We start from the raw sequence: 20,155 nt of genomic DNA, 5'->3' as shown, positions 1-20,155 counted from the left end.
AGATCTAAGATAGCATATTCCCATTTAGGTTCAGTAACACGTTGTTCAAGAAAGCCATCACTCATGCATTCTATGAAGTCCTCCTCAAGACTGCCTCGACCAACTTGATTCACCCAATCTATGTGCAAGTTAAAGTCCTCCACAGTAACAGCTGTTCCATTCTTACACGCCTCACATATTTTTCTGTTTATTGCCTGTGCCACTGCAATGTTATTATTTGGTGGCCAATAGACAATTCCCACAAGTGATTTTTTCTCTTTACTATTCCTAATCTCTACCCAGATGGATTCAACATTCTGCTCCTTAGATCTTATATCATCTCTCACTGTTGCCCTGATCTCATCCTTAATTAAGAGCGCTACCCCACCTGCCTTACCTTCCTGCTTATCCTTCCATATTACCTGATATCCTTGGATATTTAATTCCCACTCGTCTCCACCCTGTTACCACGTCTCTGTAATGGCCACTAAATCACACCCCTTTGTCCTGATTTGTGCCACAAGTTCACTGACCTTATTTCAAATACTATGTGCATTCTGATAAAGTGCCCTTACACTCATTGTGTTTTTAAAATCTTGTAATCTTTTCCTCTTTTGTACTTGACTTTTCTTTAGAAACATAGAAAACCTACAGCACAATACAGGCCCTTCGGCCCACAAAGCTGTGCCGAACATGTCCCTACCTTAGAGCTACAGAGGCTTTACCCATAGCCCTCTATTTTTCTAAGCTCCCATGCAGCCATCCAGGAGTCTCATAAAAGACCTTATTGTTTCTGCCTGCACCACCGTCGTCGGCAGCCCATTCCATACACTCACCACTCTCTGCGTAAAAAGCTTACCCCTGACATCTCCTCTGTACCTACTCCCCAGCACCTTAAACCTGTGTCCTCTTGTGGCAACCATTTCAGCCCTGGGAAAAAGCCTCTGACTATCCACACAATCAATGCCTCTCATCATCTTATACACCTCTATCAGGTCACCTCTCATTCTCTGTCGCTCCAAGGAGAAAAGGCTGAGTTCACTCAACCAATCCTCATTGATGATGCAAAGATCATTGCCAGAGGCTCATCCATCTCCTCCCTTGCTTCCCACAGTAGCCTGAGGTACATCCCGTCCGGTCCTGGTGACTTATCCAATTTGATGCTTGATGCTGTAATCCTTAATCCTGTCCACCAAGACATTTTCATGGCCCCTTCTGGCTCTCCTAATTTCATTCTTAAGCTCCTTCCTGCTAGCCTTATAACCTTCTAGATTCCTGTCATTACCTAGTTTTCTGAACCTTTTGCAAGCTCTTCTTTTCTTCTTGACTGGATTTACAACAGCCTTTGTACACCATGGATCTTGTACCTTACCATCCTTTCCATGTCTCATTAGAACATACTTACTCAGAACCCCACGCAAATGTCCTCTGAACATTTGCCACATTTCTTCCCTATGTTTCCCTGAACATCTGTTTCCAATTTATGCTTCCAAGTTCCTGCCTGATAGCCTCATATTTCCCCTTACTCCAATTGTACGTTTCCCTAACTTGTCTGTTCCTCTCCCTCTCCAATGCTATGGTAAAGGAGATAGAATTGTGATCACTATCTCCAAAATGCTCTCCCACTGAGAGACCTGACACCTGACCAGGTTCATTTCCCAATACCAGATCAAGTACAGCCTCTCCTCTTGAAGGCTTATCTACATATTGTGTCATTCCACCGAGATGCAGCACAGAGCGTCATAGGAAGTCATTCCTGCCTGTGGCCATCAAACTTTACAACTCCTCCCTTGGAGGGTCAGACACCCTGAGCCGATAGGCTGGTCCTGGATTTATTTCATAATTTACTGGCATAATTTACATATTACTATTTAACCATTTATGGTTCTATTACTATTTATTATTTATGGTGCAACTGTAACAAAAACCAATTTCTCCCGGGATCAATAAAGTATGACTATGACAATGACTAAGAAACCTTCCTGAACACACCTAACAAACTCTACCCCATCTAAACCCCTCACTCTAGGGAGATGCCAAATCAATATTCGGGAAATTAAAATCTCCCGCCACAACATCCCTGTTATTATTACTCCTTTCCAGAATCTGTCTCCCTATCTGCTCCTCGATGTCCCTGTTACTATTGGGTGGTCTATAAAAAACACCCAGTAGAGTTATTGACCCCTTCCTGTTCTAACCTCCACCCACAGAGACTCCATAGATAACCCCTCCATGACTTCCTCCTTTTCTGCAGCCGTGACACTATCTCTGATCAACAGTGCCACGCCCCCATCTCTTTTGCCTCCCTCTCTGTCCTTTCTGAAACATGTAAAGCCTGGCACTTGAAGTAGCCATTCCTGCCCCTGCACCATCCAAGTCTCTGTGATGGCCACAACATCATAGCTCCAAGTACTGATCCACGCTCTAAGCTCATCCACTTTATTCATAATACTCCTCACATTAAAAAAGACACATCTCAAACCATCGGACTGAGTGCTTCCCTTCTTCATCAGCTGCCTATCCTCCCTCTCGCACTGTCTCCAAGCTTTCTCTATTTGTGAGCCAACCTCCCTTTCCTCCATCACTTCAGTTCGGTTCCCACCCCCCAACAGTTCCAGTTTAAACTCTCCCAATAGCCCTTGCAAACCTTCCTGCCAGGATATTGGTCCCCCTCGGATTCTAGTGCATCCCGTTCTTTTTGTACAGGTCACACCTGCCCCAGAAGAGGTCTCAATGATCCAGAAATCTGAATCCCTGCCCCCTGCTCCAATCCCATGCATTTATCCTCCACCTCTCTCTATTCTTTTACTCACTATCGTATGGCACAGGCAGTAATCCCGAGATTACTACTTTTAAGGTCCTGTTTCTCAACTTCCTTCCTAACTCCCTGTAGTCTGTTTTCAGGACCTCCTCCCTTTTCCTACCTATATTGTTGGTACCAATGTGTACCACGACCTCTGGGTGTTCTCCTTCCCACTTCAAGATATCATGGACACGATCAGAAACATCCCGGACCCTGGCACCTGGGAGGCAAACTACCATCCGCGTTTCTTTCCTGCGTCCACAGAATCGCCTATCTGACCCCCTAACTATAGAGTCCCATATCACTGCTGCCATCTCTTCCTTTCCCTACCCTTCTGAGCCACAGGGCCAGACCCTGTGCCGGAAGCACGACCACTGCTGCTTCCCCCAGGTAGGCTGTCCCCCCCAACAGTACTCAAGCAGGAATACTTATTCTTAAAGGGGACAGCCACAGGGGTACTCTCTAGCACCTACTTCTTGCCCTTCCCTCTCCTGACTGTTACCCATTTCTCTGTGGTCACGGGGTGACTACCTGCCTATAGCTCCTCTCTATCACCTCCTCACTCTCCCTGACCAGACAAAGGGCACAGAGCTGCAGCTCCAGTTCCCTAACGTGGTCTCTAAGGAGCTGCAGCTCGACACACCTGGTGCAGATGTGGTCGTCCGGGAGGCTGGGAGTCTATCCACACTAACCACAACACCCCTGACCTTTGTGTCATGAGCAAGTTTACTAACCCATCCCTCCACTTCCTCATCCAAGTCATTTATAAAAATCACAAAGAGAAGGGGTCCCAGAACAGATCCCTGAGGCACACCACTGATCACCGACCTCCATGCAGAATATAAACCATCTACAACCACTCTTTGCCTTCTGTGGGCAAGCCAGTTCTGGATTCACAAAGCAATATCCCCTTGGATCCCATGCCTCCTTACTTTCTCAATAAGCCTTGCATGGTACATCAAAGTACAGGGGCTAACAAGGTGGATCAAAGGGTAAGGACCATCACTAGGTAGATCAAAGAGCATGGGCCACAATTAGGGAGATCAAACTGTAAGGGCCAACATGAGGTAGATCAAAGTGCAAAGACCACTACGAGGTAAATGAAAGGACAAGGGCCTCAATGAGATAGATCAAGGTGTAAGAGCCAGCACGAGGTAGATCAAAGTAGGACGACCACCATGAGGTAGGTCACACTGCAAAGACCAAAATGAGAGAGATCAAAGTGCAAGGCCCACCACGAGACAGATCAGTGTGCAAAGACCACCACAAAGGCAATGATAGTGCAAGGACCACCACTGGTTATATCAATTTGTAAATACCACCTTGAGGTGGATCAAAGTGCAACAATCACCACCAGGTCGATCAAAGTGAAAAGGCCACAATAAGGTAGATCAAAGTGAAAAGGCCACAATAAGGTAGATCAAAGTGAAAGGATCATTGTGAGGTAGATCACTGTGCAAGGACCACCACGAGGTAGATCAAAGTGCAAGGATCCTCATGTGGTAGATCAAATCGCAAGCCCACCACAAGGTAGAATACTGTGCAAGGACCACTAGGAGGTAGATCAAAGTGAAATGACAACACAAGGTAGATCAAAGTACACCAGCCAACACAAAGTACATCAAAGTGCCAGGGCTGTGTCTGTGTTCATCCATCACTGTCTGGTTTGGATCAGCTACCAAACAAGACAAGAATAGACTCCAAAGACCCGTCAGGGCTGCGGAAAGGATTATTGGTGTGAAGCTGCCCTCGATTCAGGACTTATATGCATCTAGAGTCAGGAAGCGAGCAGGCAGCATCATTGTAGACCCATCACACCTGGACATCACCTGTTCCAACTCCTTCCTTCTGGTAGGCACTTTAGATCACTGTATGCCAGGACAAATAGGTACAAGAACAGTTTCTTTCCGTATGCCATCAGTCTTATGAACACTTGAATTTTAGCCTATTATAAACCAAGTTCACCTGTACATACACTGGTATACCTCATTGTATATAGTTCATGATTATTTGCACTATTGTTTTGTTTGCTTTTTGATTCTGTACAGCGAGAGCTCAGGGAAACTGGCATCAAATTCCCTGTATGTGTCCACATACTTGGCGATATTAATGGATTCTGATTCTGATTCTAACACAAGTAGATCAAAGGGCAAGACCATTACTAGGTAGATCAAAGAGCATGGGCCACAATATGGGAGATCAAAGTGCAAGAACCATCTTGAGGTAGATCAAGTTCCAAGGACCAACCTGAGCTAGATCAAAGTCCAGCAGCCACCACAAGGTAGAACAAAGGTCAAGGACCATTATGAGATAGATCACAATGCACAGGCCTCAGTGAGGTTTATCAAAGGGCAAGGACCATCACTAAGTAGATCACCATGCAAAGACACCACGAGGTAGATTACACAACACCCAGTCTAAGATAGCCTTTCCCCGAGTAGGCTCAAGCACAAGCTACTCTAAGAAGCCGTCTCGTAAGCATTCAACAAATTCCCTCTCTTGCTATCTGGCACCAACCTGATTTTCCCAACCCCCTTGCATATTGAAGTCTCCCATTACAATTGTGTTATTATCCTTATTACATGCCTTTTCCAGCTCTCTTTGCAATCTCAACCTCACATCTTGGCTCTTATTTGGAGGCATATATATGATTCCCATAATGATTTTTTTTTACCCTCGCAGTTTCTTAACTCCACCCACAAAGATTCAACATCCCATGTTGTCCAGCTTCCCTGGCAGCTCTGTGCCACTGCCTTCAACCTGCAGAACTCCTGCTCTGTCTTTGTCACCTCCTTCACTACCAAAAATGTGTTGCCTTCCCTCAGCCAAGTCCTGCATGTCCAGCCTGGACTCTGCCAACAACCTGTTGGTGCTGCGGCCTGCTGAAGGCCCGATCTACTTTAGTTTGAGTTCTCCATTTATATCCAGTATGGATCGGAGCATTGGTATTCCTCACCAGTGGGATAGTGGACTCCCTTAGCTCAACAACTAGTCAGGTTTTCTCCTGCTTCTAGCCCAGGATGATGGGTCTCAGTGGCATCTGCAACATGTTCTTCACGAAGAGGCTGGTGTCCAAGAAACGCAAGACCCCAGCCATTGCCGGGTATACGAGTTGGTCATCCCATCCATCCTACTGGCTGTTGACGGGGAATTCTACACATTCTTAGTGTATGGAGCAGAATTTGTTAAGTATACACTAGGTTTCTTAAATCATTATGTGGATGATTCAACAAGAGGAGGGACTGTACTGGATCTGCTGTTAGGTGAGGCGACTAACCGTTCAGTGAGTGAACAGTGACCACAACTCCTTCACTTTCAGGATAGCGATAGATAAGGATAGGTATGGAGGGCAGATGGAGTTTAATACAGACAAGTGTGAGGTATTGCACATTGGAAGGACAAACCAAGGTAGAACATACAGGGTAAATGGTAAGGCACTGAGGAGTGCAGTAGAACAGAGGGATCTGGGAATACAGATACAAAATTCCCTAAAAGTGGCGTCACAGGTAGATAGGGTCATAAAGAGAGCTTTTGGTACATTGGCCTTTATTAATCAAAGTATTGAGTATAAGAGCTGGAATGTTATGATGAGGTTGTATAAGGCATTGGTGAGGCCGAATCTGGAGTATTGTGTTTAGTTTTGGTCACCAAATTACAGGAGGGATATAAATAAGGTTGAAAGAGTGCAGAGAAGGTTTACAAGGATGTTGCCGGGACTTGAGAAACTCAGTTACAGAGAAAGGTTGAATAGGTTAGGACTTTATTCCCTGGAGCGTAGAAGAATGAGGGGAGATTTGATAGAGGTATATAAAATTATGATGGGTATAGATAGAGTGAATGCAAGCAGGCTTTTTCCACTGAGGCAAGGGGAGAAAAAAACCAGAGGACATGAGGGGGGAAAAGTTTAAAGGAAACATTAGGGGGGCTTCTTCACAGAGAGTAGTGGGAGTATGGAATGAGCTGCCAGACGAGGTGGTAAATGCGGGTTCTTTTTTAACATTTAAGAATAAATTGGATAGATACATGGATGGGAGGTGTATGGAGGGATATGGTCCGTGTGCAGGTCAGTGGGACTAGGCAGAAAATGGTTCGGCACAGCCAAGAAGGGCCAAAAGGCCTGTTTCTGTGCTGTAGTTTTTCTATGGTTTCTATTTCTATGGTATGGTCCTTGTGGGAGTGTTTTAAATTGGAACAGGGCAAATTAGCATAAATTGGCATGAGAGGGGAACTGGCCAAGGTTGACTGTGGAGACACTAGCAAGAAGGACAGCAGAGCAGCAATGGCTGGAGTTTCTGCGAAAAATAAGGAAAGTGCAAGACAGATATAATACAAATAAGAAGAAATTTTCGAATGGAGGAAGGATACCATCGTGGTTGACAAGTGAAGTCAGAGACAAAGTAAAAGCAAAAGATGGGGCATACAAGGAAGCCAAAGCTAATGGGAAAATAGAGGATTGGGATTTTAAAAACTTGCAGAAGGAAACTAAGAAGGTTATTAGGAAGGAAAATTTGAATTATGAAAGGACGCTGGCAACTAATATCAAAGAAGATTACTAAAAGCTTCTTTAAGTATTTAAAGGGTAAAAGAATCAGAATCAGGTTTATCATCACCGGCATGTGACATGAAATTTGTTAATTTAGCAGTAGCAGTTCAATGCAACACATAATGTAGACTATATTAGATTAGATTAGATTATGAGGACACGCAGTCCTCTTTTATTGTCATTTAGTAATGCATGCATTAAGAAATGATACAGTGTTTTTCCAGAATGATATCACAGAAACACATGACAAACTGACTTAAAAACTGACAAAAACCACATAATTATGACATATAGTTACAACAGTGCAAAGCAATACCGTAGTTTGATAAGAACAGACCATGGGCACGGTAAAAAAATCTCAAAATCTCTCGAAAATCCCATCATCTCATGCAGACGGTGAACCTCCAGCGCCGCAAACTTGCTGATGCAGCATCCTGGAAGCATCCGACCACAGTCCGACTCCGAGTCCATCTGAAAACTCTGAGCCTCCGATCAGCTTTCCAACACCGAGCACCGAGCACCATCTCTGCCGAGTGCTTCGGCCCCGGCAACAGGCAAAGTCGAAGATTTGGGGCCTTCACTCAACCTGTTTTCATAAGGCATGCTCCTCAATCCAGGCAACATCCTTGTAAACAGCAGGAATTCTGCAGATGCTGGAAATTCAAGCAACACACATCAAAGTTGCTGGTGAATGCAGCAGGCCAGGCAGCATCTCTAGGAAGAGGTACAGTCGACGTTTCAGGCCGAGACCCTTCGTCAGGACTAACTGAAGGAAGAGTTAGTAAGAGATTTGAAAGTGGGACGGGGAGGGGGAGATCCAAAAATGATAGGAGAAGACAGGAGGGGGAGGGATGGAGCCAAGAGCTGGACAGTTGATTGGCAAAAGGGATATGAGAGGATCATGGGACAGGAGGTCCAGGAGAGAAAGGCAAGTTGTAAATCTCCTCTGCACCCTTTCTGTGACTTCCACATCCTTCCTGTAGTGAGGCGACCAGAACTGAGCACAGTACTCCATTTTCTTAGGCACTGGTATAATTGTTGCCTTTTTGAAGCAAGTGGGAACTTCTGCCCGTAGCAGTGAGAGGTTGAAAATGTACTTGAATACTCCCACTAGTTGGTTGGCACAGGTTTTCAGAGCCTTACCAGATACTCCATCAAGACCTTCCACCTTGCGATAGTTCACTCTCTTTAAAGACAGCCTAACATCGGCCTCTGAGACAGAGATCACAGGGTCATCAGGTGCAGCAGGGATCTTCACAGCTCTAGTTGTGTTCTTCCTTTCAAAACATGCATAGAAGGTGTTGAGTTCATCTGGTAGTGAAGCATTGCTGCCATTCATGCTATTGGGTTTTGCTTTGTAGGAAGTAATGTCTTGCAGACCCTGCCAGAGCTGCCGTGCATCCAATGTTCCCTCCAATGATGTAGGGTCAATGATGAAGGTTAATGGTGCCTAACGGTGATTCTTTCGCTTGCATCTTCGGAAACAGCTCTATTTCCATCTTTAATATCTCTATTTTTCCCTTCCAGGGTTCTTTTGAAGACTCTGACCTGGGTTACACATTGACTATGGTTCTTTGCAGGAATGGGATCCGCTCTTGGGGTTTTATAACTGGCCGTTGTTCAGCATGCCAAGGGCTCGGCCTAAGAGTCCAGCTTGAATTTGGAAGACGAGGATCTCAGGGCTCTGGAGACGAGCAGATCGAGGGTCGGTGTCACGACAGGAGACCCGTATGTCATCGGGGGAGTCAGAATATCTGCTGCGTGCCTGGAGAGCTGGGATCATTGCGATCCTCAGGCACAGAGCTAAAGAAAAACAGCGTAATGGACTTTTAACATCGTAAACCAGCGAGTTGTTTGTTATGTCTCCCCGCTTGCTGGGAAAATGGAGATACCTCTTTCTCCCTTATTAGGGAGAGAGAGAGAGTCTGCGGTATGTGGAATACCGGGTGAAACACGAAGTCTTTGGGGTAACTGCAAGTCTGTGTCTTTACTATTGCTCTGCTCACTTGAGTGCTCAGTGGCCGAGCCAATGCTTGCTTTTTTTCTGCCTGTGGGAGGGGGGGGGATTGTTGCTTGCTGACGCTTATGCATGGGGGGGGGGGAGTTGGGGGTGGACTTTGGGGTTCTAACATTTGACTGTCATTCATTCTTTGGGGCACTCCTCTGTTTTCATGGATGCTTGCGAAGAAAAGGCATTTCAGGATGTATATTGTATACATTTCTCTGACATCAACTGAACCTTTGAACCTCGATCGAAATTGTCTCTTCGCCCTTGAAATAGCCCTCTGCAAATCATATCTGGTTTTCTGGTACAGGCCTGGGTTGCCGGACTTGAATGCCACCGATCTGGCTTTCAGCAGACGACGTACCTCCATGAGAGTTGAGGGTAGATATAGGACCAATAGAAAATGATGCTGGAGATATTGCAATGAGAGACACAGAGATGGTAGAGGAACTGAATGTGTATTTTGCATCAGTCTTTACAGTGGAAGACATCTGCTGTATACCGGACAATCAAGAGTGTCAGGGAAGTGAAGTTTGTGCAGTGAAAATTATGACTGAGAAGGTGCTCAGGAAGCTTAATGCTCTGAGGGTGGATAAATCTCCTGGACCTGATGGAATGCACCCTCGGGTTCTGAAGGAAGTAGCTGGAAAGATTGTGACAGCATTAACAATGATCTTTCAAGAATCGATAGATTCTGGCATTGTACTGGATGACTGGAAAATTGCAAGTGTTACTCTGCTATTTAAGAAGGGTGGGAGGCAGCAGAAAGGAAACTATAGACCTGTTAGCCTGACATCAGTGGTTGGGAAGTTGTTGGAATCGATTGTTAGGGATGAGATTACAGAGTACCTGGCGGCACAAGACAAGATAGGCCAAAGCCAGCATGGTTTCCTGAAAGGAAAATCCTGTCTGACTAACCTACTGCAATTTTGTGAGGAAATTATAAGTATGGTAGACAAAGGAGATGCAGCGGGTATGGTGTACTTGGATTTTCAGAAGACCTTTGACAAGGTGCTGCACATGAGGCTGCTTAGCAAGATAAGGGCCCATGGAATTACAGGGGAGTTACTACGCAAGTAGAGCATTGGCTGATCGGTAGAAAACAGAGTGGGACTAAAGGGATCCTATCCTAGCTGGCTGCCGGTTACCAGTGGGGTTCCACAGGGGTCGGTGTTGGAACTGCTGTTTTTTACGATGGATGTCAATGAGTTGGACTATAGGAATAATGGATTTGTGACTAAATTTGCTGATGATACAAAGATAGGTGGAGGAGTGGGTAGTGTTGAGGAAACAGAGAGCCTGCAGAGAGAGTTAGGAGAATTGGCAAATGAAATACAATGTAGGAAAGTGCATGGTCATGCGCTTTGGCGGAAGAAATAAACAGGCAGACTAATACTTAGATGGGGAAAGAATTCAAAACACAGAGATGGAAAGGGATTTGGGAGTCCTTGTGCAGGATACCCTAAAGGTTAACCTCCAGGCTGAGTCAGTGGTTCAGAAGGCGAATACAATGTTGGCATTCATTTCTAGATGTATAGAATATAAGAGCAGGGATGTGATGTTGAGGCTCTATAAGGCAATCGTGAATTGGAGTATTGTGTGTAGCTTTGGGCTCTTTATTTTAGAAAAGATATACCGACCTTGGACAGGGTTCAGAGAAGATTCACGAGAATGATTCCAGGATGAAAGGGTTACCATATGAGGAACGTCTGTCAGCTCTTGGGCTGTATTCCCTGGAGTTCAGGAGAATGAGGGGGGATCATAGAAACATTCCGAATGTTAAAAGGCCTGAACAGATTAGATATGGCAAAGTTATTTCCCATGGTAGGGGAGTCTAGGGCAAGAGGGCACGACTTCAAGATCGAAGGGTATCCGTTTAGAACAGAGATGCAGAGAAATTACTTTAATCAGAGGATGGTAAATCTGTGGAATTTGCTGCCACAAATGGCTGTGGAGGCCAAGTCATTGGGTGGTTTTAAGGCAGAGATAGATAAGTTCTTGATTTGCCAGGGCATCAAAGGGTTCGGGGAGAAGGAAGAGGAGTGGGGATAACTGGAAGAATTGGATCAGCCTATGATTGAATGGCAGAGCAGACTCAATGGACTGACTGGCCCACTTCTGCTCCTATACTTTATGGTCTTAAATTACGAGGGCATTAGGCAAGATCTAAAAAGTGTTAATTGGGAGCACTTTTTCTCTGGCAAGTCCACAACAGACATGTGGAGGGTGTTTAAAGATCAATTGCACAGAGTACAGGAAAGGTATGTTCCTGTCAGAAAGAAGGACAGGAATGGAAAGATAAGAGAACCTTCGACATCCTGACAGTTGATGAATTTAGTCAAGAAGAGAAATATGCAAAGCTTCAGAAAATACGAACAAACGAAACACATAAAGAATATAAAGAAGCCAAAAAATAATGAAAGAAAGGAATTAGGAAGTCCAGGAGGGGCCATGAAAACACCTTGGCAAGTGGGATTCAGGTGAATCAATAGACAATAGGTGCAGGAGTAGGCCATTCGGCCCTTCAAGCCAGCACCGCCATTCACTGCAATCATGGCTGATCATCCACAATCAGTACCCCGTTCCTACCTTCTCCCTATACCTCTTGACTCCACTATCTTTAACAGCCCTATCTCTTTCTTGAAATCATCCAGAGAATTGGCCTCCACTGCCTTCTGAGGCAGAGCATTCCACAGATCCACAACCCTCTGGGTGAAAAAGGTTTTCCTCAACTCTATTCTAAATGGCCTACCCCTAATTCTTAAACTGTGGCCTCTGGTTCTGAACTCCCCTGACATCAGGGACATGTTTCCTGCCTCCAGCGTGTCCAATCCCTTAATAATCTTATATGTTTCAATCAGATCCCCTCTCATCCTTCTAAATTCCATTCGCTCCAATCTTTCAACATATGACAGTCCTGCCATCCCGGGAATTAACCTTGTGAACCTACACTGCACTCCCTCAATAGCTAGAATGTCCTTCCTCAAATTTGGAGACCAAAACTGCACACAGTACTCCAGGTGTGGTCTCACCAGGGCCCTGTACAGCTGCAGAAGGACCTCTTTGCTCCTATACTCAACTCCCCTTGTTATGAAGGCCAACATGCCATTAGCTTTCTTCACTGCCTGCTGTACCTGCATGCTTACTTTCAGTGACTGATGAACATCAGCAGTATACTGGACGCTCAAGGGTGGCAGGGAAGAGAAGTGTGCACAGTCACAATTACGACAGAGAAAGTACTCAGGAAGCTGAATAGTCTAAAGGTAGATAAATCTCTGGGACCAGATGGAATGCACCCTCGTGTTCTGAAGGAAGTAGCTGTGGAGATTGCAGAGGCATTAGTGATGATCTTTCAAAAGTCGATAGATTCTGGCATGGTTCCGGAGGTCTGGAAGATTGCAAATGTCATTCCGCTATTTAAGAAGGGGGCAAGGAAGCAAAAAGGAAATTATAGACCTGTTAGCTTGACATCGGTGGTTGGGAAGTTGTTGGAGTCAATTGTCAAGGATGAGATTAGGAGTACCTGGAGGCATATGTCAAGATAGGCAGAACTCAGCATGGTTTCCTTAAAGGAAAATCCTGCCTGACAAACCTATTACAATTTTGTTAATTTTTGTTATGAAGGCCAACATGCCATTACCTTTCTTCACTGCCTGCTGTACCTGCATGCTTACTTTCAGTGACTGTTGAACAAGGACACCTAGATCTCATTGTACTTCCCCTTTTCCTAACTTGACACCATTCAGATAGTAATCTGCCTTCCTGTTCTTGCCACCAAAGTGGATAACCTCACATTTATCCACATTAGACTGCATCTGCCATACATCTGCCCACTCACCCAACCTGTCCAAGTCACACTGCATTCTCATAACATCCTCCTCACATTTCACACTGCCACCCAGCTTTGTGTCATCTGCAAATTTGCTAATGTTACTTTTAATCCCTTCATCTAAATCATTAATGTATATTGTAAACAGCTGCGGTCCCAGCACTGAACACTGTGGTTCCCCACTAGTCACTGCCTGCCATTCTGAAAGGGATCCATTAATCTCTACTCTTTGTTTCCTGTCTGCCAACCAATTTTCTGTCCATGTCAGTACCCTACCCCCAATACCATGTGCTCCAATTTTGCCCACTAACCTCCTATGTGGGATCTTATCAAAGGCTTTCTGAAAGTCCAGGTACACTACATCCACTGGCTTTCCCACGTCCATTTTCATAGTTATATCCTCAAAATTCCTGAAGATTAGTCAAGCATGATTTCCCCTTCGCCGACTCGGACCTATCCTGTTACTGCTATCCAAATGTGCCGCTAGTAGTCCACAGTACCCACAGACAAATGAATGCAGCCCATCAGAGCTGTCAATGAGCTGGGACTGAGAACCAGCCTGCCTGTCCTTCCTTCCCTTCTCCAACCTCACTTACCGGACTTAAACAAAGCGAGAAAGTTTGAGACAAAACAGCGTAAGAAAACGCAGCGCATACACGATCTCCGACACAGAGCAAAATCTTTGTCACCATTCAGGAGTGGTGAAGCTGTCTGGGTTTCAGACTAATTCACCAGAGGAACAATAGTCCGGCAGCACGCACCATGTGATCAGACCCAGGTAGAACAGGTTCTACCAGCACCTTGGAAGTCCATGAAATGTAGAGACATAGATTTGCCCGACCTTACGACAAGGACAACTTCCCTGAGGTGGGCGCATCTGTTCAAGAATCCCCAACCATTCTCGGAACCTATACCAGATCGGGTTATTTATCTGTCCCACCACAGAGATATACTCCATCGTCTAATAGCTTAGGGCAAGTGACTAAAGAGGCCGAATAATTCTCTTCATTAGCCGAAGTGCTCAGGTAGTCTACCCTAACCTCAATTAGATTTTTTTTTTAAAAAAGAGCTTGAATGTTGAAAACATTTCAGAAAATTAGACTGTTCCCCCTCCCCTCCCGGGCTGAAATGGCTAGCACGAGAAGCCACAGTTTTAAGGTGCTTGGAAGTAGATATAGAGGAGATGTTAAGGGTAGGTTTTTTTACGCAGAGGGTGGTGAGTGCGTGGATTGGGCTGACGGTGACGGTGGTGGAGGCGGATACGACAGGGTCTCTTGAGAAACTCCTGGACAGGTACATGCTCAGAAAAATGGAGGGCTATGGGTAATTCCTAAAGTAAGTACACTTGTTCGGTACAGCATCGTGGGCCGAAGGGCCTGTATTGTGCTGTAGGGTTTCTAAAAGGAACTGGTGTGATGGAGTTGGAGGTTGAGGGAGTCTATGCTGCATCATATCACAGTGACATTAGGGAGACTCCGAGCCCCTCGGGTCCGGGTCGGGGACGGTCTCCCGGGGAGGAGGCAGCGCTGCGCACCGGGGACTACCCCACCTCCCCAGCCGGCGGCTGCAGTCAGGTGACCACAGCGCCGTCATCGGTTGCGAGTTGCAGGCGACGCATGCGCGGTGTCGGAGCCTAGCGCGGAGACAGAGGCGGCCGGGGTGAGTTGTCGCGGGTCGCTGGTCACCGTTTACTGGTTATGAGTTAATTAGTTTAATGTATTGGCCCATTCTTTGCTAATCTGAAGCAGAAGGGTAAGGAATATAAAGTATATAATTAGGAAACTGTAGGCAACTATTAATGAAGTAGAGAAATGGGGAGAACGGTGGGGATTTAAATTCTCTGTTGCAAAGGCTCAAATTGTTTGTTTTTTTTAAAGGAACATTACGCCCACAACTGATCTCAGGTTATATGGTGAAGCTTCCTTGTGGATGGACACAAGGCTAATATGGAAAGTGTAGGTGAATAAAATTCTAGAGAAGTGTTAATAAAAAGGTGTTCAGGTGCTTCGTTGAATGTGATTGGGCGGAGTAGGACGTCACTTAAAGAAATATATATATATTGCTTTAATCAGATCTGTCTTTGATTATGGATGTGTTGCTCATGGATCAGCCACACCAATGGTCTTAAAGCCCTTAGTTAAAGTTAAGGCATTTTGTTGTGGTGCTATTAGCATCAACATTACTGGTAGAAATGGGTGAATTACCTTTATATCTACACAGGTTACAGTTACCAATGGTTTATTGGTTAATGTAAGAGGACATAAAGTAGGTCAGCCAATTTTGGCAATATTAGTGGAGTGTCGGGAGCAATTGTATTCGGAAAGTTCTCCGTTTTGGATGATTGGGAAATGAATGGGCACAAAATGTTGCGTTGTTTAAAGGGGATTGTGGTCCCAGTGTCTCCCTTTCTGTCGTACCTCCATGGGTTTTCCCTTTGCCTGTGGTTGATTCAGATCTTCAAGAAAAGATCAAGATGGCACAGAAAGGCCAATATTATGGTTTCTTACATATATATCTACAAAGATGGTTCAGAAGATCCAATGACAATCATACAGGTGTTAACTCAACTGGGAGATGTGTATAAAGGGAGGGAAGAAGTTGCACTTTTACATTTTGTATTGGTCAGACCAGGTTGAGTAATTCCCTGTTCAATCAATGCGAGTATATGGGCATTTGGGGCATTTGCAGGGAGCGCACTTGTCAAGACAGTGCAATGTATGTTGTTTGAATGCATTTCCTATGAGGTGCAAAGGGAACATCTAATTGCTATATTGAAATCTTTGATTTGAACATATTGTTTAACATGGAAACACACACAAAATGCTGGAGGAGCGCAGCAGGCCAGGCAGCATCTATGGAAAAAAGTACGGTCGACGTTTCGGGCTGAGACCCTTTGGCAGTCCTGTATTTTGTGTGCGTTGCTTGCATTTCCAGAAACATAGAAACATAGAAAATAGGTGCAGGAGTAGGCCATTCGGCCCTTTGAGCCTGCACCGCCATTTATTATGATCATGGCTGATCATCCAACTCAGAACCCCGCCCCAGCCTTCCCTCCATACCCCCTGATCCCCGTAGCCACAAGGGCCATATCTAACTCCCTCTTAAATATAGCCAATGTACCGGCCTCAACTGCTTCCTGTGGCAGAGAATTCCACAGATTCACCACTCTCTGAGTGAAGAAGTTTTTCCTAATCTCGGTCCTAAAAGGCTTCCCCTTTATCCTCAAACTGTGACCCCTTGTTCTGGACTTCCCCAACATCGGGAACAATCTTCCTGCATCTAGCCTGTCCAATCCCTTTAGGATTTTATACGTTTCAATCAGATCCCCCCTCAATCTTCTAAATTCCAACGAGTACAAGCCCAGTTCATCCAGTCTTTCGTCATATGAAAGTCCTGCCATCCCAGGAATCAATCTGGTGAACCTTCTTTGTACTCCCTCTATGGCAAGGATGTCTTTCCTCAGATTAGGGGACCAAAACTGCACACAATACTCCAAGTGTGGTCTCACCAAGGCCTTGTACATCTGCAGTAGTACCTCCCTGCTCCTGTACTCAAATCCTCTCGCTATAAATGCCAGCATACCATTCGCCTTTTTCACCGCCTGCTGTACCTGCATGCCCACTTTCAATGACTGGTGTATAATAACACCCAGGTCTCGTTGCATCTCCCCTTTTCCTAATCGGCCACCATTCAGATAATAATCTGTTTTCCTATTTTTGCTACCAAAGTGGATAACTTCAAATTTATCCACATTAAATTGCATCTGCCATGAATTTGCCCACTCACCCAACCTATCCAAGTCACCCTGCATCCTCTTAGCATCCTCCTCACAGCTAACACTGCCACCCAGCTTCGTGTCATCAGCAAACTTGGAGATGCTGCATTTAATTCCCTCATCCAAGTCATTAATATATATTGTAAACAACTGGGGTCCCAGCACTGAGCCTTGCGGTACCCCACTAGTCACCGCCTGCCATTCTGAAAAGGTCCCGTTTATTCCTACTCTTTGCTTCCTGTCTGCTAACCAATTCTCCATCCACATCAATACCATGTGCTTTAAGTTTGCACACTAATCTCCTGTGTGGGACCTTGTCAAAAGCCTTTTGAAAATCCAAATATACCACATCCACTGGTTCTCCCCTATCCACTCTACTAGTTACATCCTCAAAAAATTCAATGAGATTCATCAGACATGATTTTCCCTTCACAAATCCATGTTGACTTTGTCCGATGATTTCACCGCTTTCCAAATGTGCTGTTATCACATCTTTGATAACTGACTCCAGCAGTTTCCCCACCACCGACGTTAGGCTAACCGGTCTATAATTCCCTGGTTTCTCTCTCCCTCCTTTTTTAAAAAGTGGGGTTACATTAGCTACCCTCCAATCCTCAGGAACTAGTCCAGAATCTAACGAGTTTTGAAAAATTATCACTAATGCATCCACTATTTCTTGGGCTACTTCCTTAAGCACTCTGGGATGCAGACCATCTGGCCCTGGGGATTTATCTGCCTTCAATCCCTTCAATTTACCTAGCACCGCTTCCCTACTAACAAGTATTTCGCTCAGTTCCTCCATCTCACTGGACCCTCTGTCCCCTACTATTTCTGGAAGATTATTTATGTCCTCCTTAGTGAAGACAGAACCAAAGTAATTATTCAATTGGTCTGCCATGTCCTTGCTCCCCATAATCAATTCACCTGTTTCTGTCTGTAGGGGACCTACATTTGTTGTTACCAGTCTTTTCCTTTTTACATACCTATAAAAGCTTTTACAGTCAGAATTTGTAGATCCTCCCTTATTTAACATGGGAAGTTTGTCAGGATATCACTGCCATTGTAATGTGTATAAGAGTGTATTGGACTATCTGAAAAGCATAGCCTTTTTGATACTATCTGAGTTTCATTTTATGATGTAGAATGTAGTGGGTTTACTTCCTGTCTCTTTGCTCCATTCCATCTCTGTAGGTGGCAGTAATTACCCTATATTAGTCTGCCAAATGCCATTAAACTTTATAAGAAGAAAAAAAAATGAAGCAGATGGGGGGCAGAGCAGATTAGTGATGGAGTAGTTGGTTCAAGTGGTTGAGAGGGAAAGAGATGGGGTTGGATGCAATTGGGTGGTGCGATGGGTGGGGATGTGACAGTGTGATGGTATGGGGCGGCGTGGTGAGATGGGGTTGAGTTTGTGGTGGTGTCAGGGTGGTGTGATAGTGTTGGGGAGTGTGGTGAGATAAGGTTGTTTGGGTGGGGTGGGTTGATGGTATCGGGGAGTGCGGTGAGGCATGGTTGAATTTGGGGTAGGGGCAGTGAGATGTGGTTGAGTTTGGGGTAGGGGCAGTGAGATGGGGTTGAGTTTGTGATGGGGTGGGGTGGTGAGATGGGGTTGAGTTCAGGGTGGTGGGATGATGTGTTGCGATATGGTTAAGGTTTATATCACAATTTGGAGTGGGGTGAAGGTGTTGAGATAGAGTTGAGTTTAGGGTGGGGTTGGTGAAATGTGGTTGAGTTTGTGTTGGGGTGATGAGATGGGGTTGAGTGTGGGGTGATGAGATGGGGTTGAGTATAGGATGGTGGGATGATGTGAGATGTGGTTGAGTATAAGATGGTTGGATGATGTGAGATGTGGTTGAGTATAGGATGGTGGGATGATGTGGTGAGATGTGGTTGAGTTTGGGGTGGGCAGTGTGGTGTGATGGTGTCAGGAAGTGTGGTGAGATGTTCAGTTTCTGGTGGGGTGGGGAATGGGATGGTGAGATGTGGTTGAGTTTGGGTTGGTGGGGTGATGTAGTGAGATGAGGTTGAGTTTGTGGTGGGCAGTATGGTGAGATGGGGTTGGGGAGTGAGGTGTGATGGGGTTGAGTTTGGGGTAGTGGGGTGGGTGGTGATGTGGGGTTGTTTGGTGTGGGTTGGTGTAGTATGGGTTGGTGTAGTGTGATGGTGAGGTGAGATGGGACAGTTAAGATGGTTCCAGTGGGAGCTCAGGGAGCAGGCACAATGCTGACTGTGCAATCTATGTTTTTCAGATAGACACGATTTGTTTGTCTCTCCTGCCGTGGAAAGAGTGTCACCAGGAACAGCAAGGTGAGACTGGCCTAGAAGGTGTGGGCTGTTGTGGACAGGTGTCAATGTTGCCCTATACAAACCTCTGTTCATGGGTTAGTGTGGACCAGTCTTGGGCTAGTAGGTTCGAACTGCTCCCCTTCTTCAGTTGTGCTGGGAGTGGGGTGGGAGCTAAAGCTGGTGTGGGTGACAGGTTGAGTGACCAAGAGTTGGACATTTGTTAAGTAGTGCAGTTCCCAACTGGAGCATAGTGAACATTTGGGAAGCTTTTGGAATAAATTTGCTGACTGCTACAGAGTTGCTGTGCCAGTTGAGAACTATGTTCTCTAACCCCACCTCCTGAGCTGTAATGATGAGGGGCTGGGAGCACTGGGTGGAGGCTATGAGCTCACTAGGTCCGTGAGGCTGACTGGCAACCGCTTGCTCTCCTGTAACAGAAATTTCTGTGACCCCCCCCCCATACTTTATTGATTTCTGACTTACAAATGGCTCACTTTACAAACGGTTCTAAGGAACAGAACTCTGTTGTAGTCTTCATGCCTGCACTTTGTAAATGCAAGCACGCTTTGTTTCCAGTGAGGTTGGGTGAGACTAGAACTAGAGGGCATGGGATAAGGGTGAAAGGTGAAATGCTTTTTAGGTGAACCTGAGGAGGAACTTCTCACTCAGGGGTGGAGAAAGCGTGGAACGAGCTGCCAGCAGAAATGATGGGTGTGGGTTCGATTGCAGCATTTAAGACATGTTTGTGTAGGAACATGGATGGGAAAGGTATGGAGGGCTATGTTCTGGGTGCAGTTTGATGGAATCAGGTAGATAGTATTTCAACTCAGATGGATCAGAGGTTCCAAACCTGGGGCCACAAACCCCTTGCTTAATGGTATTGTGTCCGTGGCATAAAGAAGATTGGTAATGCCTGGACTAGATAGAACGGCCTG

At 45.5% G+C, this 20,155-nt stretch overlaps 1 protein-coding gene across 6 annotated transcripts in view; it reads left to right on the top strand.

The window, feature by feature from the left end:
- The first annotated feature begins 14,740 nt into the window (after positions 1–14,740).
- faxdc2 (fatty acid hydroxylase domain containing 2) overlaps positions 14,741–20,155 on the top strand; it is a 104,109-nt gene continuing 98,694 nt past the window's right edge. For 2 of the 6 annotated variants that reach the window (XM_072264540.1, XM_072264536.1), the window contains exons 1-2: positions 14,741–14,818; positions 19,184–19,241. The gene's annotated coding sequence lies outside the window, so the exon portion shown is untranslated. The other 4 variants (XM_072264541.1, XM_072264539.1, XM_072264537.1 and 1 more) reach the window with 3 other exon arrangements.

This window comes from Mobula birostris, chromosome 7 (assembly GCF_030028105.1).
Source record: "Mobula birostris isolate sMobBir1 chromosome 7, sMobBir1.hap1, whole genome shotgun sequence".
Classification (NCBI taxonomy): domain Eukaryota; kingdom Metazoa; phylum Chordata; class Chondrichthyes; order Myliobatiformes; family Myliobatidae; genus Mobula; species Mobula birostris.
Note: the sequence above shows the minus strand (reverse complement) of the source record. Positions and strands in the feature narration are given on the sequence as shown.